Source organism: Pristiophorus japonicus, chromosome 13 (genome assembly GCF_044704955.1).
Source record: "Pristiophorus japonicus isolate sPriJap1 chromosome 13, sPriJap1.hap1, whole genome shotgun sequence".
Lineage (NCBI taxonomy): Eukaryota > Metazoa > Chordata > Chondrichthyes > Pristiophoridae > Pristiophorus > Pristiophorus japonicus.
In genome coordinates, this window is record NC_091989.1 from 170,007,214 (window position 1) to 170,030,100 (window position 22,887).

The 22,887-nt window shown below is 45.8% G+C and overlaps 1 pseudogene; it reads left to right on the plus strand.

Annotated features, from left to right (window-relative positions):
* Nucleotides 1-17,848: 17,848 nt before the first annotated feature.
* Nucleotides 17,849-18,086, plus strand: LOC139279125 (U2 spliceosomal RNA; annotated as a pseudogene).
* Nucleotides 18,087-22,887: the final 4,801 nt, after the last annotated feature.

Sequence of the window (22,887 nt, forward strand, 5' to 3'; positions counted from 1 at the left end):
CTCGCTATGAAGGCCAACATGCCATTTGCTTTCTTGACCGCCTGCTGTACCTGCATGCCAACCTTCAATGACTGATGTACCATGACACCCAGGTCTCGTTGCACCTCCCCTTTTCCTAATCTGTCACCATTCAGATAATAATCTGTCTCTCTGTTTTTACCACCAAAGTGGATAACCTCACATTTATCCACATTATACTTCATCTGCCATGCATTTGCCCACTCACCTAACCTATCCAAGTCACTCTGCAGCCTCATAGCATCCTCCTCGCAGCTCGCACTGCCACCCAACTGAGTGTCATCTGCAAATTTGGAGATACTACATTTAATCCCCTCGTCTAAATCATTAATGTACAATGTAAACAGCTGGGTCCCAGCACAGAACCTTGCGGTACCCCACTAGTCACTGCCTGCAATTCTGAAAAGTACCAATTTACTCCTACTCTTTACTTCCTGTCTGCCAACCAGTTCTCAATCCACGTCAGCACACTACCCCCAATCCCATGTGCCTTAACTTTGCACATTAATCTCTTGTGTGGGATCTTGTTGAAAGCCTTCTGAAAGTCCAAATACACCACATCAACTGGTTCTCCTTTGTCCATTCTACTGGAAACATCCTCAAAAATTCCAGAAGATTTGTCAAGCATGATTTCCCTTTCACAAATCCATGCTGACTTGGACCTATCATGCCACCTCTTTCCAAATGCGCTGCTATGACATCCTTAATAATTGATTCCATCATTTTACCCACAGGGTAAAATGATGGAATCAATTATTAAGGATGTCATAGGAACTGATCCAGAGTCTATGGAATGTTGGAAAATGACTGTCAATGCATCCGCTATTTCCAACGCCACCTCCTTAAGTACTCTGGGATGCAGACCATCAGGCCCTGGGGATTTATCGGCCTTCAATCCCATCAATTTCCCCAACACAATTTCCCGACTAATAAGGATTTCCCTCAGTTCCTCCTTCTTACTAGACCCTCTGAGCCCTTTTATATCCGGAAGGTTGTTTGTGTCCTCCTTAGTGAATACTGAACCAAAGTACTTGTTCAATTGGTCTGCCATTTCATTGTTTCCCGTTATGACTTCCCCTGGGGATTCTGACTGCAGGGGACCTACGTTTGTCTTTACCAATCTTTTTCTTTTTACATATCTATAGAAGCTTTTGCAGTCCGTCTTAATATTCCCTGCAAGCTTCCTCTCGTACTCTATTTTCCCTGCCCTAATCAAACCCTTTGTCCTCCTCTGCTGAGTTCTAAATTTCTCCCAGTCCCCGGGTTCGTTGCTATTTCTGGCCAATTTGTATGCCACTTCCTTGGCTTTAATACCAACCCTGATTTGCCTTGATAGCCACGGTTGAGCCACCTTCCGTTTTTTATTTTTACACCATACAGGGATGTACAATTGTTGAATTTCATCCATGCGGTCTCTAAATGACTGCCATTGCCCATCCACTGTCAACCCCTTAAGTATCATTCGCCAATCTATCCTAGCCAATTCACACCTCATACCTTCAAAGTTACCCTTCTTTAAGTTCTGGACCATGGTCTCTGAATTAACTATTTCATTCTTAACCTAATGTAGAATTCCACCATATTATGGTCACTCTTCCCCAAGGGGCCTCGCACAATGAGATTGCTAATTAATCCTCTCTCATCACACAACACCCAGTCTAAGATGGCCTCCCCCCTAGTTGGTTCCTCTATATATTGGTCTAGAAAACCATCCCTTATGCACTCCAGGAAATCCTCCTTCACCGTATTGCTTCCAGTTTGGTTAGCCCAATCGATATGTATATTAAAGTCACCCATGATAACTGCTGCACCTTTATTGCATGCACCCCTAATTTCCTTTTTGATTCCCTCCCCAACATCACTACTACTGTTTGGAGGTCTGTACACAACTCCCACTAACGTTTTTTGCCCTTTGGTGTTCTGCAGCTCTACCCATATACATTTCACATCATCCAAGCTAATGTCCTTCCTAACTATTGCATTGATCTCCTCTTTAACCAGCAATGCTACCCCACCTCCTTTTCTTTTTATTCTATCCTTCCTGAATGTTGAATACCCTTGGATGTTGAGATCCCAGCTCTGATCATCCTGGAGCCACGTCTCTGTAATCCCAATCACATCATATCTGTTAACGTCTATTTGACAGTTAATTCATCTACCTTATTATGGATACTCCTTGCATTAAGACGCAAAGCCTTCAGGCTTGTTTTTTTAACACCCTTTGTCCTTTTAGAATTATGATGTCCTTTTTGTTTCTTGCCTTTGTTTACTCGGCCTTCCACTATTGCCAATTACTGATTGCCAACCCGAGAATGAACCATTTATCCCTACTCACTGTTTTCTGTTCGTTAGCCAATCCTCTATCCATGCTAATATATTTCCCCCAACCCCATGAACTTTTATCTTGTGCAGTAACCTTTTATGTGGCACCTTGTCAATGCCTTCTGGAAGTCCAAGTACACCACATCCACTGGTTCCCCTTTATCCACCCTGTTCGTTACATCCTCAAAGAATTCGAGCAAATTTGTCAAACATAACTTCCCCTTCATAAATCCATGCTGACTCTGTCTGACCGAATTTTGCTTTTCCAAATGTCCTGCTACTGCTTCTTTAATAATGGACTCCAACATCTTCCCAACCACAGATAGGGAGAAGTGAAGCCTTGGAGGGATTGGTAAACAAGGATGAGAATTTTGAAATCGAGGCGTTGCTTATCCATGAGCCAATGTAGGTTGGCAAGCACAGGGGTGATGGGTGAGTGGAACATGGTGCGAGTTAGGACACGGGCTGCCGAATTTTGGATCACCTCAACTTTACGTAGGGTAGAATGTAGGAGGCCAGCCAGGAGTGTATTGGAGTAGTCAAGTATAGAGGTAACAAAGGCATGGATGAGGGTTTCAGCAGCATATTCTAATGAGGGTCCTAAAACGTATTTTATGTCCCCTCTGAGAAATGGGGGCTGCCCGGGCCTGATCTGCTCCGGTTTCCCAGGGAGGTCAAAAGGTAAGTCAAACATTTTTTGGAAGATTGATGTGGAGCCAGGAGGAGCAGCAGTGATCCTCCCAGATCCGAAGCACTCCCGAGGACCAGCGATCGGCCACCTTCTCTTCCGTTGTCCTCTCCCTCCCCCCGGGACTTTCCTGAGGGCCACTGCTAGCGAGGCAAGCATCCCGAAATTCAGCTGCTTCAAATGGGCGAGCTGCCTCTGGAGGCAAGACAGGTGCCGACAGTTCATCTAAATTATTGGAATGAAGTCCGAGGCCCAATCTCAGCCTGGCCTCGTGCCTCCCAGCTGCCCGAAAATGTGCCATAGCCAATATCCACCCCTTGGGCTTGACTGGACTCGTGTGATTGATCAACTATTCCATAAAAAATATATATGATTATGTATTCCTAAATACTCAGTACAAGAGAACTAATACTGTGTAGCTGTATGTTACATTAATAATTGAATAGCTTGTGAGCCGGGTTTCTGCCTCCCTGATTTTTCTGCCTGAATAGTCCAGTTTCTAGCAGTCTCCGGAAATTTCTAAAATGCTAACCTGAAGTCTACTTTTTCCAGATGCTCCCGTAGGTTGATAATGCAGCGGTAATAGTGAGGTTTTTGTTTAAGTTCTTAATGACTTTCATCATTGGCAAAGAAAGATTCAGAATTAATGCCATGATTTCACCTCTACCCTACACACACATGTCCTTGTACTGTTTCGGTCTTGGCAAAAGATGTCAATCATATCAATAAAAAGCATCTAAATGCCATGATGAGCTATAACCTTTAAGCACAGTACAGTGTATTTCCTTACATATTTTAAATAATAAATGTAAGATCAGAAACCACAATTGGGTGCAGAAGAGTCGGCTTAACTACAGGCTGTTGAACCGTGGCTGGGTTTAATCACGCACTACTTTACTGGATGTAGTCAGAATGAGCAGGTATAATATATTGTCTCCAAGGTACCAAAGTACAATTTCCTGTGCTGACACACAATTTTACTCCTTGGTCATCAGTTCCTGCTGTTATTCTTGGCTTGGAGAGCGCAATGAAAAGCGGGGCTCGATGTTAACTTTTTTTGAATACGTTCTTTCAACAAATGCTCAGAACGTCCCATGGGCCTTAACTCCGAGGACCCACACCGTTGTCAAGCATAGGGTGCAGGACCTCGAGCGTCGAGTCCGCCCTGTGCTAGGTTTCTGTTCGACTTTTTAAATCAAATGAGGGCCGAATGAACTCACATCGAATTTTACACCATTGGGTGTGGCTCCACTCAATGTGCAATCCTCGCCCATAAAAACTGGGCATAGTGGCGGTAGAATCAGCAGGGCCTGCTTAATAGGCCAATTAAAGGGAGATGATTAATATTAGGTGGGGAATTGCAGTTTGTTTTATGTTTCCTTGGCTGCATTTTGCTTCATTCATTAATTAGTTTAGCTGGGCAGGCCCACATTTTTGCAATTTTTGATCCCTCACCCTCCAATATCTTTCTTCATTAATTATACTTTCTGTTTGGTTACAACAGTGACTACACCTTAAAAGTTCTTCATTGGCCGCAAAGCGCTTTGAGACGTCCGGTGATCGTGAAAGGCGTTATATAAATGCAAGTCTTTCTTTCTTGGTTAACATGTTTGTTTAACAAAGCCGTAAGAAAGTGTAAACAAAGCACTGTGGTTCATTTCTGGAGGAATAGAATTCAAAAGTAGAGAAGTTGGCCTTGATATTAACCTCCCCCAAGACGGGCGGGAGAGGGTCGGGTGGGGTTTTAAACGGGGAACGCATCCACAAGCCGACGCGTCCGCACCCATTGCCGTTTTTGTGGCAGCGGATTTCGTATCATGCGAGTGTCCCGCTGTCGCGTCACGGCTCACTTCTTCTACATATTTAAATCTGGCTTCAACAGTGCATTTGGGAGCCTGATTTAAAATTACCTGTTGCAGTGCAGCTTTCCCAAGGCTCAGGAAACCTGGTTGTTAAAGACAGGCAGGTGCTGCCGGCTCCAGAAGGTATGGGCCTTTTACAGCACTCCTTGTGGGCCGGGAGGAGCAGGAGTGCTTCTCCACCCCTCCTCACCCCACCCCCACTCCCGCTTCCCCGCCCCAGCCCATCAAGAATGCCTTCGGCCTCCCCTCTGCTGATTCTGAGCTCTCTCTTCCCCCTGCTACGATCGCTGAGCTCCCAAGCCCCAATCTCTTACTCTCTCCACGCCCGCCCGCCCCCCCCCCCAATAATGGCTGAGCTCCTCCCCACCCCCAAGCCCAGATCTCTTGGCTTTCTCCCCCCTCCCGATGGATGGGGACCATCCCAAGTGTCCTCAGCTGCGGCCTCGTGCCGCTGGCTTTTCTGTCCGCGGCTGGCCAGCATGTCCGGGCACGACAAGGAAGATAAAACTGAGAGTGAAATCCTGCTATTAAATTCATAAAAACATAAGAACATAAGAAATAGGAACAGGAGTAGGCCATACAGTCCCTCGAGCCTACCCAGCCATTTAATACGATCATAGTTGATCAGATGATGGACTCAGCTCTACCTCCCTGCCCACTCCCCATAAACCCTTATTCCCTTATCGGTTAAGAAACTGTCTATCTCTGTCTTAAATTTATTCAATGACCCAGCTTCCACAGCTCTCTGAGACAGCGAATTCCACAGGTTTACAACTGTCTGAAAGAAGACATTCCTCCGTGTTATATATGTAAACTTGTATTTACTCTGTACAGCCACCAGAGGGCTCATCCCCTGGAGTCCCAAGGGATCCCACAATCCCTTGGGGCACAGGTATTTAAGGAGAGGCCAGGTTGGAGAGGCACTCTGGAGACCTGCAATAAAAGACTACGGTCACACTTTACTTTGAGCTCAGTGTTCAGTCTGACACTTTCTCCATACATAACAACTGGTGACGAGATACAGATAGCGAACCCAAAGATGCAGAGAACAGTGGGCATCCTGGAGAAATTCTCAGAGGGAGATGATTGAGAAACTTTTGTGGAGTGACTCGACTAATACTTCGTCGCCAACAAGCTAGAAGGGGAAGAGAACACTGCCAAACGAAGGGCGATCCTCCTCACCGTCTGTGGGGCACCAATGTATGGCCTCATAAAGAATCTACTCACTCCAACGAAATCCCCGGAGAAATCATATGATGATTTGTGAACACTGGTCCGAGAGCATTTGAACTCGAAGGAAAGCGTTCTGATGGTGAGGTACCGGTTCTACACATACAGAAGGTCTGAAGGCCAGGAAGTGGTGAGTTATGTTGCCGAGCTAAGACGCCTTGCAGAACATTGTGAATTTGAAGGACATTTGGAGTACATGCTCAGAGACTTTCTCGTACTTGGCATTGGCCACGAAACCATACTTCACAAACTTTTGACTGTAGAGACCCCAACCTTGAGTAAGGCCATAGCGATAGCCCAGGCGTTCATTGCCACCAGTGACAATACGAAGCAAATCTCTCAGCACACAAGTGCTGCTACAAGTACTGTGAACAAAGTGATGTTGTTTTTGAATCGCAACGTACAGGGCAGGTCACACATACCTGCAGCTACACGTCCGCAGATGTCTCAGAGTCCACCATCAAGGGTGATGAATGCAAGGCCATTAACACTTTGTTGGCGCTGCGGGGGTGATCATCATTTCCATTCATGTCGATTCAAAGGATATGTTTGCAAGGATTGTGGAACAATGGGACACCTCCAGCATATGTGCAGGCGAGCTGCTAATCCTGTTAAACCTGCAAACCACCATGTTGCAGAGGAGGGCAGATCCAAGGAGGATCACGATGAACCAGAGCCTCAGACCGAGGAGGCAGAGGTAAATGGAGTGCCCACATTCACCACGAATTGACCCCGATAATGCTGAATGATGAACTAAAGAGACTCCCGGTGTCAATGGAACTGGACACGGGCGCGAGCCAGTCCATCATGGGCAAAAAGACTTTCGAAAGATTGTGGTGCAACAAGGCCTCAAAGCCAGTCTTAACTCCAATTTGTACAAAACTAAAAACTTATACGAAAGAACTGATTCCCGTAATTGACAGTGCTACTGTAAAAGTCTCCTACGATGAAGCAGTGCACAAGCTACCACTCTGGGTTACCGGGCGATGGTCCCACGCTGCTCAGCAGGAGCCGGCTGGGAAAGATATGCTGGAACTGGGACGACGTCCGAGCGCTATCGCCCACTGATGACACTTCGTGTGCCGAGATCTTACACAAAGTTCCTTCGCTATTCGAACCAGGCATCATGAAATTCCAAGGAGCAAAAGTGCAGATCCACCTAATTCCGCGGGAGCGACCCATCCATCACAAGGCGAGATCAGTTCCGTACATGATGAGAGAAAGGGTAGAGATCGAGCTCGACTGGCTGCAAAGAGAGGGCATCATTTCCCCGATCGAGTTCAACGAGTGGGCCAGCCCGATCGTCCCAGTCCTCAATGGAGACGGCACCATCAGAATCTGTGGCAATTACAAAGTAACTATCAATCGTTTCTCCCTGCAGGACCAATACCCACTACCAAAGGCCGACGACCTCTTTGCAATGCTGGTGGGAGGAAAGACATTCACGAAGCTGGATCTGACTTCAGCCTACATGACGCAGGAACTGGAGGAATCATCGAAGGACCTCAACTGCATCAACAGGCACAAAGATCTTTTTATTTATAACAGATGCCCGTTTGGAATTTGATCAGCGGTGGCGATATTCCAGACAAACATGGAAAGCTCACTGAAGTCAGTCCCACACACCGTGGCCTTCCAGGACGACATCTTGGTCACAGGTCGGAACACAGTCGAGCATCTGCAGAGCCTGGAGGAGGTACTCAGTCGACTCAACCGTTTGGGGCTCCGGTTAAAACGCTCGAAGTGCGTTTTCTTGGCACCTGAAGTGGAGTTCCTGGAAAGGAGGATTGCAGTGGACGGCATCAGGCCCACCAACGCAAAGACGAAGGCAATCGAGAATATACCGAGGCCATAGAATGTGACGGAGCTGCGGTCGTTTCTGGGACTCCTGAACTACTTTGGTAACTTCTTACCGGGTCTCAGCACACTGTTCGAACCACTGCATGTCTTACTATGAAAAAGCCACTCATATCCCTGTTTTCCGAGAGTAAAGGGATAAATACCAACGCATCGGCCCGCATCCAGAGATGGGCACTCACCTTGTCCGCATACAACTATGCCATTCGCCACAGGCCAGGCACAGAAAACTGCGCCGATGCTCTCAGCATGCTGCCATTGCCCACCACGGGAGTAGAAATGGCACAGCCTGAAGATTTAGCCATGGTTATGGAAGCATTTGAGAGTGAGCAATCACCTGTCACCGCCTGGCAGATCAAAATCTGGATGAGTCAGGGCCCCTTGATATCCCTAGTCAAAAGCTGTGTGCTTCATGGGAGTTAACCCAGTGTCCCAGTGGAAATGCAGGAAGAGATAAAGCCGTTCCAGTGGCGCAAAGATGAAATGTCTATACAGGCAGACTGTCTGCTGTGGGGCAATCATGTAGTGGTTCCCTAGAAGGGCAGAGGCATCTTCATCAACGAACTCCACAGTACCCACCCAGGCATCATAATGATGAAAGCGATAGCCAGATCCCACATGTGGTGGCCCGGTATCGATACGGATTAGAGTCCTACATTCACAGGTGTAATACATGCTCGCAGTTAAGCAATATACCCAGGGAGGCGCCGCTAAGTTTATGGTCTTGGCCCTCCAAACCATGGTCCAGAGTAAACGTCGACTATGCAGACCCGTTCTTGGGTAAAATGTTCCCTGTGGTTGTAGACGCTTACTCCAAGTGGATTAAATGTGAGATAATGTCAGCTAGCACATCCATTGCAACTACTGAAAGCCTGCGGGCCATGTTTGCCACACACGGGTCTACGGTGTTTCGGGTCAAACTTTCAAATGGACTCATTCACCGGAAACACTTGGACCAAATCAAACTCAGATTCACGGACTACCCTGAGCAACCCACCTTGGACCCTACCTTCTTTGATATCCCAACATACATTCCAGTGACAACCGGCACCACGGTTGACCACGAAGCGGAACCCATCATCCACAGCAGCCCAGCAGGACCCAAAACACCAGGCAGCCCAGAAAGGCCAGCTGCACAGCAGCCCAGCAAGAGCCCAAGAAATGATCCAACAATACTAGCTTTCACACCGAGACGATGAACCAGGGCAAGAAGGGCCCCAGATCGACTCACATTGTAAATATTTACACTATTGACTTTGGGGGAGGAGTGCTGTTATATATGAAAACTTGTATTTACTCTGTACAGCCATCAGAGGGCTCATCCCCTGGAGTCCCAAGGGATCCCACAATCCCTTGGGTGCACAGGTATTTAAGGAGGCCTTACAGGTTGGAGAGGCTCTCTGGAGACCTGCAATAAAAGACTAAGTTCACACTTTATTTTGAGCTCACAGTGTTCAGTCTGACTCTTTCTCCAAACATAACACTCCTCATCTCAGTTCGGCAGGATCTTTACGTCCCTGGTCACGATGGGTTTGACCCGCGCTGCCCCACTCCCCCGCACCCATCCTGCTTACCCATAAATATCGTGGCCGCCATGATAACGTGTATAGAACCTTGGTTCGACCACATGTCTAATACTGTGCACAGTTCTAATCCTCATATTACAAAAAGAATATAGAAGCGCTGGAGAAAGGGATGATACCAGAACTGAAAGGGTCCAACTATCAGGAAAGACTGAACATGCTGGGGCTCTTTTCTGTAGAAAAGTGAAGTCAGAGATGCGTCATGCTAGAGGTCTCTAAAATTAAGAAGTGGTTCGATAGGGCCAACGTAGAGAAGATATTTCCACTTGTGGGGGAGTTCAACACCAGGGGCCATAAATATAAGATAGTCACTAATAAATCCAATACGGAATTCAGGAGAAACTTCTTTACTCAGAAAGTAGGGAGAATGAGGAACTTGCTTCCATGTAGAGTAGTTGAAGTGATTAGCATAGGTGCATTTAAGAGGAAGCTGGATAACTACCTGAGGGGGAAATGAATAGAAGGATATGTTGATCAGGTGAGATGAGGTAAGTAGGACAAGGCTTGTGTGGAGCATAAATACCGGCATAGACTTGTTCAGCTGACAGTAGATGATGAGTGCGCAAAAAAATGCCTCAGGTATTGTTGCACTGATTTGTGTTAATTCTCCTCATGTAAATATCATTGCAAAGTCATAACAAGTCCCAGGCTCAGAACATTTTATGGTGCTTAAATACAGAGCCTCCTGGAGCTCTAGAACCACCAGACATTCTGGTACCCTCTCTTGGAGATGAAAGTTGTTGTATTGCCTACATAGGTTACATAAGAACAAAAGAACATAAGAAATAGGAGCAGGAGTAGGCCATACGGTCCCTCGAGCCTGCTCCACCATTTAATAAGAACGTGGCTGATCCGATCATGGACTCAGGTCCACTTCCCTGCCCGCTCCCCATAACCCCTTATCCCTTTATCGTTTAAGAAACTGTCTATTTCTGTCTTAAATTTATTCAATGACCCAGCCTCCACAGCTCTCTGAGGCAGCGAATTCCACGGATCCACAACCCTCTGAACGAAGAAATTTCTCCTCATCTCAGTTTTAAATGGGCGGCCTCTTATTCTAAGATTATGCCCTCTAGTTCTAGCCTCCTCCATCAGTGGAAACATCCTCTCTGCGTCTAAATTGTCCAGCCCCCTCATAATCTTATACGTTTCGATAAGATCACCTCTCATTCTTCTGAATTCCAATGAGTAGAGGCCCAACATACTCAACCTTTCCTCATAAGCCAACCCCCTCATCTCTGGAATCAACCTTGTGATCCTTCTCTGAACTGCCTCCATAGCAAGTATATCCTTTCGTAAATATGGAAACCAAAACTGCACGCAGTATTCCAGGTGTGGCTTCACCAATACCCTGTACAACTGTAACAAGCCTTTCCTGCTTTTATACTCCATCCCCTTTGCAATAAAGGCCAAGATTCCATTGGCCTTCCTGATCACTTGCTGTACCTGCATACTAACCTTTTGTGTTTCATGCACAAGTACCCCCAGGTCCTGCTGTACTGCAGCACTTTGCAATCTTTCTCCATTTAAATGATAACTTGCTCTTTGATTTTTTTCTGCCAAAGCTCTTTCCAACATTATACTCCATCTGCCAAATTTTTGCCCACTCACTCAGCCTGACTATGTCCTTTTCTGATTTTATGTGTCCTCCTTACACATTGCTTTTCCTTCCATCTTTGTATTGTCAGCAAACTTGGCTACATTACACTCAGTCCCTTCCTCCAAGTCGTTAATATAGATTGTAAATAGTTGGGGTCACAGCACTGATCCCTGCGGCACCCCACTGGTTACTGATTCCCAACCCGAGACTGAACCATTTATCCCTACTCTCTGTTTTATGTTCGTTAGCCAAGTTCCAGAAGGTTTGGAAAATGTGCTGGAACCTGAATACACCAGGTCCTTCATTCAGAGTCTTGTGTCGGTAGAATCTCTGTCTGTTCCAAAAAAAACACAGTCCCTTGTGTTTGAAGTGGCGGCTTGGGGTGGGGCGGGGGGGGGCGGGATGGAGGAGTGGGGGAATGTGATCAGGACTTCCTGCACTGGAAGTTTTTGCTTCCCTGGGCTCAGTGGACCCAGTTTAAGATTGGAGGCTGGTATGTTCAGTAACATCCAGAAGAGTGCAAGAAGATAAGTTTTTTAAATATATATATATACATTATTAGTCTTTTTTCATTTTTTTGAGCGGTAGGCCTTCCGATGGCATTAGGCAGAGTTATGGCCTGTGTGGGTCGGCAGGTGTTCGGGATGTGCCCATAATGGTGCGGGCAGCTGCTGTGCCCATGCAATTGTTATTAGTGTCACAAGTAGTACCTGAGTTAGTACCTGAGGCACGATGGAATGTGGAACTTAGTACCACATGGTGCAGATGAGGCAAATAGGATCGATGCATTTAAATGGAAGCTAGATAAGTAGATGAGGGGGAAAGGAACAGAAATGTATGTAGATTGGGTTAGATGAAGTTGGTTGGAAGGAAGTTCATGTGGAGCATAAACACTGGCACGGATCAGTTGGGCCGAATGGCCTGTTTCTGTGCTGCTGGGCCCATGCAATTTAGGTGCCGTCCCACTAATTGTTCCCCCCCATCCCATTCCATTATTTTAGTGGTGTCGGTGCTGAGGGCACCAGCGAGCGTGATCATGGGCTAACTGTTGGGATCTTGGCCTTGGTGAATTTCAGGGCAATGGTTCCCAAATTGCGCTGAACTGTACCAATTATTTCAATACTTCCTCCAAGTACTTGTAACAAAACGGTGCACGGTCTTGACAAAATGTCCATATGTATTTTCAAATGATATTTTTTTAGCGTTCAGTTGTAAGTGGTGCTACCAATGACACTACTATCATTTATAAAATTCTGTCCAATGCCTATTTTTGCCTGAACATGCACATTTTCTAATTCCACACGATCACCACATTGGCATTTACATGGCTGGCTGGAATGCATGTCTGGAAGCCACAGGCCAGACACCAGAACAGGCTTTAACTTTGCCACGGCCTTGGTTGCCACGGCAACCCACGATTTCTGCTTTGGACCGAAGAAGACACATTCTATCACCACTGGGGCCCTGTCATGCTGAGGGCGTGACTGCAGCCATGTGGAAGAGTCTTTATTCGAATAAAAATAAATGGGCAATGCGGTGCTGGACATGACTCGAGTTCTTTATTCCCCTCCCACCCTTCCTCTCCCACAGGCACTGACTCATGCTCAGGAATGGCTCCACAGGGTGCCAGCAACTTCTAGTGCTGCACCCAAGTGCTAGCTTAGACAGAGAGTGTTGGCAAGCTATATCAGTGTGGGTGCATCACATTTAAACCCAACACATGTACACCCACACATACACACACACTCCAACAGGGGGCAATCTGCAACCCTGGCTGATTTTTCTTCTCTTAATCTCCAGGCACTGAAGCCATTTTTAGCACCTCCAGTGTCACTTGTCTGAAATGAGCTAGCTCACTGAACCTTCCTGGTTCGCTGATTGTACCTCTTCCGTTCACTTAAAAAGAGGTTAAATTGAGAGGAAACGATACCTCCTCCCTGTTCACCTTACACACATGCGTAACTCATCCTTGTTTTCAAAGTCCTCCAAGGCCTCGCCCCTCCCCATCTCTATAACATCCTCCAACTCTACGATCCTCTGAGATATCTGGGCTCCTCCAATTCTGGCCCCATGAATATCCCCGATTTAAATTGATCCGCCATTGGTGGCTGTGCTATAAGCTGCCAAGGCCCTAAGCTCTGGCATTCCGCCTAGTTTTGTTTGTTCCATTGATTTCAAGAGGTCCTTCATTGGAGGGCTTGATCCACTCCATCAGCTTACAAACCACGAATTGAATATTATCTCCATTATATTTAGTGGCATGGTAATATTTATTTAGTAGCGATCTGGCTACCAAAAAGTCTGCTGCAGGAAATAACATGGGATCATTGGTTGCAGATTGCTGCAGTCTTCTAGTGATGTGGAGCGAGCCTTTGACTTAGTGTTTGCACACCTGCCTCTGAGTGAGAAGGTGTAGTGTTTGAATCCTGCTCCAGACAGTTCTCCAAAGAGTGTGAAGATATGAAAACAACAACCCCTGTGCTGTCAGTATATGGCTACTACATGTATATACAGTGCTGGTACCAGTCGGATATCAATCCTCATCTACCAGCTTAAATAACATCCAGCATTTCTAATAAATTGGAGCAGCTTATTGCTCATAGCGAGAAGAATGTGTTCCACTAATGAAGTTCGACACCATTATAGAGAATTATTTTATGAATGAATTACAAAGAAAGTTCAGATTTTTCAGCCAGCATTTAATGTTTAGTAGCGCTAAAGCATTAAAGCTTCACTATTTCAAAAATAAGTTTGATATTTATTCTGACCGAATTAGAAAAATGGTCTGCAGTCTCCCGTTCTTCCCATGGTATATTGCTGGTCTCAGCTACTCCGTGAAGTAAAAAAGAAAGAAGAAAAAAAAAGAAAGAAAGAAAGACAGGCAGACTTGGATTTATATAGCGCCTTTCACAACCACCAAACATCTCAAAGCGTTTTACAGCCAATTAAGTATTTTTGGGATGTAGTCACTGTAGGAAACGCGGCAGCCAATTTAAACACAAGCAAGCTCCCATAAACAGTAATGTGATAACGACCAGATAATCTGTTTTTTTTGTTATGTTGATTGAGGGATAACTATTGGCCAGGACACTGGGATAACTCCCCTGCTCTTCTTTGAAATAGTCCCACAAGACTTTTTAAGTCCACTCACCTGAAAGATGGCACCTCCGACAGTGCAGCACTCCCTCAGCATGGCACTGGAGTGACAGCCTAGATTTTTTTTGTACTCACAACCTTCTGACTCAGAGGTGAAGGCTCTACCCACTGAGCCACAGCTGACAGTGAGGGAGAATCTGAAGCTCGGTCAATTCAGGTCACTCCTTCACATTTTCTGAGGGTTTAATAAAGACTGACATTGCACCAGCCACCTGCAGGCCCACCTTCCCAAGAGAATGGTTTAAGGCACTTGGAAGCAGAAGAACTAAATAATAACCCATTTTTTTTCTAATTGCACTTCAAATCATGGGTGCAAGCAGACATATGATGTGTGCCACAAAGGTTTTTGTGTTTACGATGCTGTGCCACCCATGCCCGCTTATGAACAAATTAATGTGGCTCGTTACTATCCGGTGTAAGTACAAACAGGTGTAGCCTGCTGACCTGCTCCCATAGCCGACATATTTCTTCAGTCCAAGTCAGAAACATCCAGGCCAGACTCCATCATTGCTGTCTTACTCCTCAAAATGTGGCTCAACCGTGCCAATCTCAAATAGTGACATATCCTTCTGATTGATCGGAGGGGGGGGGGGGAATATTTGAAATATTGTAATTGCAACTCGACATTTTTACATCCAATACAACAGCTGTTAATATGCACAAGTTTTGAAAGTTGGATATGAAAATAAATCACTGCACAAGTGGTTAAGTGAAAATGAAATTGCGGGACAAGTGAGCAGTTAACAGGGTCAAGCACGTCTCACAATGCTCCAGGCACACAATGCAGAATACCAGACCTGGTCTTGGCAGGTGCAATCCATGTGGCTGTCCAAGTCCTGAGGCTAAACGGGACCTCGTGCAATTCTGAGCTAATACCGTTCCAATTTGGAGGATGAATGATTAGCAAACAAATATAATAAGAAAGAAAGAATTTGCATTTAGACAGTGCCTTTCACAATCTCAGGACATCCCAATGTGCTCTACAGCCAATGAAGTCCTTCTGAAATGTAATCACTGCTGTAATGTTCAGAAAGTATTTCAAATGTGTCTGGGACTCCCACTGCCAGCAGGTAGCCCGATGCAAAATTACTTGTAACTTAAATCTGCCAGTCTTACTGTTTAACACTCACAAATAGTTAAGAGGTTCACAGACACAAGGAGATAAGTTTTACACTGGAATGCTGTACATTGTTTGATAATCCGTAAATCACAATGATGTAATTCCTGAGGAAGTGGGGCTCCATTGAGAGCTGTACAGAATGCTGACTGGGATTCCATGTGATCTCCTTTTGTTCGTACTCAAAAAAAAATCTGCAGATGGGGCTACTTTGCTTAGGTTGTTGTTAAATGCTGTTACCGAGCATCTCAGACAGAGACTTTTCCATTGATTTGTGCAAGCTAAAATAACACTGGTCTCCCCAATGTATTTATTATTAGCGTTAGCGAGAGAGAGAAAGAGAGCGAAAGAAAAAGAGAGAGAGAGATAGTGACATAGAAAGAGGAAGCGCAAGATAGAAAGAAAAAAGTGAGAAATAGAGAGAGAGATAGAAAGAGAGACAGTGAGAGAAATGGAGTGAAAGAGAGAGATAGAAAGGGAAAGAAAGAAAGAGTGCGAGACAGTGCTAGAAAGAGGAAGCGAGAAATAGAGAGAAAGAGGAAGGGAGAAAAAGAGAGACAGATAGAGAGAAATAGAAAGAGAGCGATAGAGATAGAAAAAGAGAGAAAGACAGAAATAGATTGAGAGAGAGAAAGAAAGAGAGAGAGGTAGTGAGATAGAAAGGGGAAGAGAGAGATAGAGAGAAAGAGGAATGAGAGAAAAAGAGAGATATAGATAGAGAAATAGAGAGAGAGCAAGAGAAAGAAAGAGATAGATAGAGAAAGAAACAGAAAACAGGGAGAGGCAACATTTCTTTTGGCTTGGTTTACAGTTCCCGAAATGTTAACAAGTAGAATTTGCAGCAATTTTGAAGACTGGTCTTTGTTGTAAGTGTAAGCAGACTGAGGGAGGCTCCCCAAAGAAATGCATGAATATAGAGCCTGAAACCAGCTACCAGAGTATACTCCGGGTGTAATTGATGCAGCTCAGAGCCCACCCTGTTTCCACATGTATTTGAAAGAAAACTCTTTCAGAAATATTACCTCATTCCATCGCCTCCTGCAGCACCACTGCATCACCAAGAAATTACTTGTCTCCAGCAGAGGGGACAGCAGCACAGCTTTGGCTATCTGCGCAGTTTAGCCCAACATTGCATTCAGCCAGCAGGGGATGCTGAAGTGTGATAAGAGGCAAACCCCTGGCACTTTCCTCCCCACCAGTAAGCCCCACTGATTACACTCAGCGCTGCGTCTGATAACACAGAAGGCCACCTCCATTCAAAATAGCAGCCAGGCCTTTTTTTGAAAAACCTGCAGAGCTCAGCTGCCCCAGAAGGGAACAGAAACCATTAAGGCAGCTAGCCTAGGGCACCACAAGTAAGTAGATAAGAATAAATAACCACGTACAATACAGTGCCATTACACAACTAATAATTAAATCATAATGCGATTATAACTGTCAGTTATCGACTCTGTAATAATATTTGCTTTAATTTTTTTGGGGTGTGCAGCCCCTTTAAGGGGCTGAGCGGCCCATTCAAAATACCCTGCATGCGCTGTTTATCCCATTGAAAAGCCGGTGAGCCAGCTGCATGGGAGGTCCACAGCGCTGCGTGGCCGCACAGCTGAAAAGGAACATCGCTCTGTACTCCGCAGTGCCCGCTGGTCGCAGAGGGTCTGAAGTGTGTCGGTGGACACCGTGTGCTCCCTCTCCTGAGCCACCTCGGCACCGACATTGCAGGTAGTCAGAGCAATCCTCCCCGACCATGGGCCCCAGCCATCCTTGACCTACAAAAATGCTGGTTTTAGCAGAGCCCAGGAGCAGGCCCACGAGAAGGCCCTCTGACCTACCCACTTCCCCCCTCCCCCTCCCCACCCCCACCTCCCCAAACCAGGAGGCCAAAGGGGTTATGGGGAGCAGGCAGGGAAGTGGAGCTGAGTCCATGATCTGATCAGCCATGATCGTATTAAATGGCGGAGCAGGCTTGAGGGGTCATATGGCCTACTCCTGTTCCTATTTCTTATGTTCTTATGTTCTATTCGGAATGTGGGGCTAAAGTGTATCAGCAATGTGAATCCTGATCTTCCAGTATCCTGCACCACAGATGAATGCACCATGCAACCAAGATAACTGCTACCATATAGCCAGCTGACCTTCTCAGCGGGGATTTTCAGGGTTAACTCAGGAGTTTCATTGCACAGTGTTGCATGGCAGAGAACACCGTCTGCTGAACTGAATGATGTAATGATAGATTACAGAACATTTTGCCCAAAGTCTTTTCAATACATTTATATCCGAAACAGAGAAAGCTTACAACAATCCGAGGAATCAGCCAGTACATTGAAATGGGCAACTGCACTCATTGTATGTGTTTAAAACAAATAGAGTTTGATGGCACTTTTCTAAAAGACAATGCTGTTCAGATGCATTTAAGGTGAAGCTTCTCGGCCTTTTGGCTAAGATCATGCGTAACTGACCTGACAGGGGAGTAACCATGACCCCAACGTGGTTCTCCCTGGATCAGGAAGGTGATTCTCCTATGCTTTTTGGAAATAGGAGGTGGGTGGGGTGGCTTGACCCATCCACCTCCACGGAGGTGTGTGGGGGGCCTGACCCATCCACCTCCATGGCACGAACCTGGTATTGCAGTACTTCCAGGAATGGTGCAGTGGCTCTAGGCCTTTTGGTTAAGAGCATTGGCGCAGAGTGGTCCTTGATGTGTGCAAGGTGACCTCTGGCGTTTGTGATTTGACAAAGAATTGGAAAGATTGGCAACGAATAAAAAAAAAATTTAAGGTGAAGCTAGGTGAAGTACATGACGCAGGCATTGAAGGATATGCTGATAGGGTGAGATGAATTCGGATGGGAGGAGGCTCGTGTGGAGCATAAACACTGGCATGGACCAGTGGGGCCGAATGGCCTGTTATTGTGCTGTAGAATTCGACGTAATTCTATGCAAAATGTGCGCTTTGCACTGAGGCTGTTTAATGCTAACTTGCCATTTTATCTTTGGGCGTGTTCATTATGAATTGCTTGGCAATTGCCAGACCTTTGGGATTTGAACATACGCTTCGCGTCTCCTGTAGTTCATGCTGCTCCCTTGCACGAGCATCGTAACTGGATGGGTCTGGCCCACCCTGGCAGAGGTCAGGTTTTTCTTTTATTGCCAAATTATACTGGGATTACGCTCTGGAGCAGATTTACATTGGAAAATTTGCATCGGTGTAAAATTTATAGTGGCATTAGGCTGTAGCGGATTTTGTAGGGTATTATCCATGGAGTCCTTCCTCAGATTAGTTTACAACAGTCTTTAGTTGGCTGTTCAAACAAATCATTATTGGAACTGTGTACACACAGAAATGACAGCAACCTTATACTTTAATCATAGTGGCTGGGATACATTTGTAACCAAATCTGTGTAAGTGCCGTCTGATGTGGATGATTAATAAAATATCCCCAGTTATATATGAGCCACACATTGGGAAAGAAAGTTTCAGTAAATGTTCGAGTCGGTTATAAAGCCCACAGAAACACTGAAGATAAGTGTTTGGATTTTCAAAAAGTTCTTCACTTGAAACCTCAAAGCCAACATTCAAATATTGAGGAAGGAGACAACAAAACAAGGAGCCTGCAGGCATTTGAATTTATATTGCCAGAGAGAGGAGCTATACTGACACCATAGTCACCTGAATCCCCAAAGTCTATTTCCCGGCACTGGTGCCGGGATGCGTCCACACACGGCCACTGCCGCTCACTCGGCCGAAGTTCATGGGGGTCAAGGGGCAGGTCCAGGTGAAGCAGGCCTTCAGTGATGCGGGGAGCACACCCCCTGCTGTGCCAGCCTTGCTAAAGCCCCTGGAAAGGCCGGTTCTGATTTTCGGACGGTAGAGCAATGAAAATCGGGCATGCGCAAGAGACCCAAATCGGAGGAGCGCAGAGATCTCGGAGGGTTGTGGGGCTGGAGAAGTTGACAGAGATAGGGAGGGACAAGACCGTGGAGGGTTTCGAACATATGGATGAGAATTTTAAAATCAAGGCGTTGCCGGACCGGCAGCCAATGTAAGTCAGCGGGCACAGGAGTGATGTGGCAAGGCTGGCATTTATTGCCCATCCTTAATTGCCCTCGAGAAGGTGGTGGTGAACTGTCTTCTTGAACCGCGGCAGTCCTTGTGGTGAAGGTACTCCCACAGTGCTGTTATCTCTGTCATCTCCTGCAGCTCCACAATCCCCCGAGATATCTGCGCTCCTCATATTCTGCCCTCTTGAGCATCCCTGAATATAACTGTTCAACCATCGGTGGCCGTGCCTTCAGCTGCCTGGGCCCTAAGCTCTGGAACTCCCTCAGTAAACCTCTCCGCCTCTCTACCTCTCTTTCCTCTTTCCAGACGCTCCTTAAAACCTACCTCTTTGCCCAAGCTCTCGGTCATCTGCCATCATTTCTTCTTATCTGGCTCGGTGTCAAATTTGTTTTTTGTCTTATAACACTCCTGTGAAGCACCTTGGGACATTTTACTCCATTAAAGGTGCTATATAAATACAAGTTGTTGTTGTTGTTGTTGTTGAGGGAGTTCCAGGATTTTGACCCAGCAACGATGAAGGATGTTATGGATGTTACAGATTTCTGTCCCCTTTACAGCTGTTAATTGGCCTAGCTGATTGGAAAATGTACTCTATGAATTCTACAATATAAAGGAGGAAATACAAAAGAAGCTGTCGGTCTTTCTGGTTTGCCCAGCTAAATTGAAGATATAAGAATGTATTTTTTGTTGTAAGTGCGCTTGCAATTAGAGCAATATATCTTGACACTGTCTCTGTGATGGTGTTTGCTTGCTGAGACCTGTGTCTTACCTAAAGTTAATCAATGTTTGTAAGGATGAAAGGACAGTTTCATTCCCTGTGTAACAATATAGCAATGAAATCCATGGCCACCATTATTAGACCAAAAAAGGTATACTTCTTCCTCTATGGGCCATTAAATAGCATTCATCCACAAAATTGCAGCAATGCTGCTATTTACTCATGGCGTATTAATAAGAAACTGTAGCTGCATGGCTTTTAATTAGGATTAAGACAAACCCACGGGAAGATTCCAAGCCAATCCAAATGTGTTCGAACAAGCAGGACCAAGTCTTGCTTGCTTCTTTTTACACTTTCTCTGTAAAATGTCAGAATCATTTATTGTACAAGAAATGTAACCTGAGCACCAAGAAGAAACCTGAAGCATTTGTTCTATTGATTTTAATAACCATTTCAGTGCTTCAGATCTGGCTCCAAAGTTCAATGAACTTCAATAAATTCAGATTGTTGCAGCCCTGAAGCAAGGCTAGTGCACTTGTCCCTCACTGTTTTATTTACTAAGATATGAGTCTCAATGGTAAGGTTCTCAATTGTTGTTTTCTATACAATTTTCTCCCTGCAGGCAGGTTTCCTGTATTTTACCCAAGTGACCATTTCTCATTCCTCATACAGTTAGTGTCTATTGGCTATCGACTGAGGGGGCAGGGCAATGATGAAGAAAGGCATCAGAGATAAATTTTATCTTGTACTCATATGACCTCTACACATACGCACATCTTCTCTTCTTAGGCGATCCCTCGTCTCGAGAATGACTTGCCTCCACATCAAAAATGGATGAGTTTACAGGTGTTTCAATGAAGGACCTAATATTCCAGGTCTCGCACTTCACATTGAAGGGTGGAAGATGCCTGTGCATGGATTTTTTTAACGTGTGGTGGCCGTTGCACACCAGCCACCACACGGGCTTGACAGAGCTAGGTCTTGGTCCAGTGGCAAGGATTAACCAAGACGACTGGAGACCAGCTCTGCTGCATGGACCAAGTGCGCACACATGTCACAGTGTAGGCTGGCCCGTGCTGCCCCAGGACCCTCACCTCAGCTGTGCCCAGAACTCATGCCTCTCCTGGGCCCCGATCACATCGCTCTGCAATCTCTCGCCGCTCCTGTGCTCCAACCTCACCGCTCCTGCTGTACCTGCCCATGCTCCAATCACTGACCTTTGCGTTTAGCTTCTTCACATGCACACACACATGCACATTATACACAAGCACATTCACGCACTTACACACACATGCACACACAAGCGCATATACACATACATGCACATACACACTCACATATATACATGCACATATACATGCACATAACCACGCACATGCACATACACACACATCCACGCACACACACACTCACCTATTCATACACACACACAGATACGCACACGCATCCTCACACATGCACATACATGCACACGCACACTCACATATACATATACGCACATGCACATGCACGCACACTCACATATACATACACGAACACAAGCACGTGCACATACACACACACGCGCGCGCACCCAATTATACATACAGTCCCACATACACACGCACATCCACACGCAGATGCACATACACAAACAAATACATACACACACACACACGTATATACACACACACACACACACATGCGCACCCATACGCTGCATGCACACACTATCCAACAAATAACAGCAATCAGGAGCTTATTCTTTCCCGTCTTTCTAGCGCTGGAGTGCTGAGTCTGATTGTAGTGCCCTTACTGCTGGCCCAGTTGAAATCAGTTATTGCAGCACTGGCTGTGGAGCACACCAAAGTCTGTATGGCCCAGTAGCAAACCGTGCATTGCATTGACATCAGAGCCATCGAAAGATACTCTGATCTTAGTTACTTAAGGGGACCGATTTTTACTTTCCGCAGGGGCTGTAAACTGATGGTAGGAGGGGCAGCGGGTCCCCTCCGAAAGTGAAAATGACCCCCAAACATTCAAACAATACAGAAGGATACAATGAACAGTTTGACACGATGGAATATAGTTATTCGCTGTTGCCATTTTAAAAAGTAGGGCCATTTTCAAATTTTTAGAACCGTAAAAACATAGTTCAGGCAACCCCTTTAATAAGAAACGCAAAGGTTTACAGCCTTCCTGTTTGCATGAATAAATGCTTTGCGGTTTAAAGGAGCACCACCTTTGAGCTCGATTCCTTGGCAAACCCTTTCTCATTTATTCACACACACAATATAATTCACACCAAAGCACGTCACTGCATCACTTGCTCGACATCGATGTACCTAATTGAGCGTGGCACTTCTTCCTTCAGAAATAAATACGTTTGCCGAACACTTTTGTAAGAAGATAGTGGGGGAGGGGTGGGATTTTCTTATGCAAATGCCCATCGGGCAATTGTATAAAATGCCAGACGGCACCAGTGAGAGGTCGGAATTATTTTCATGGTCGAGCCTCATTTGAACTGAATCGGCGAACTGCCAGTGCTCGATCTTGATCTGGAGGGAGGGGGGCCGAAAATCTGATGCCTCCTCTGCAGAGTCAAGTTGGAAGTCAAACCTTAAAGTGCGGGGAGGGAAGCAATCCTGGTGGGGAGGAGCAGGACTTTTGTTGAATTTTCAAAACAGCGTTCCTTTAAG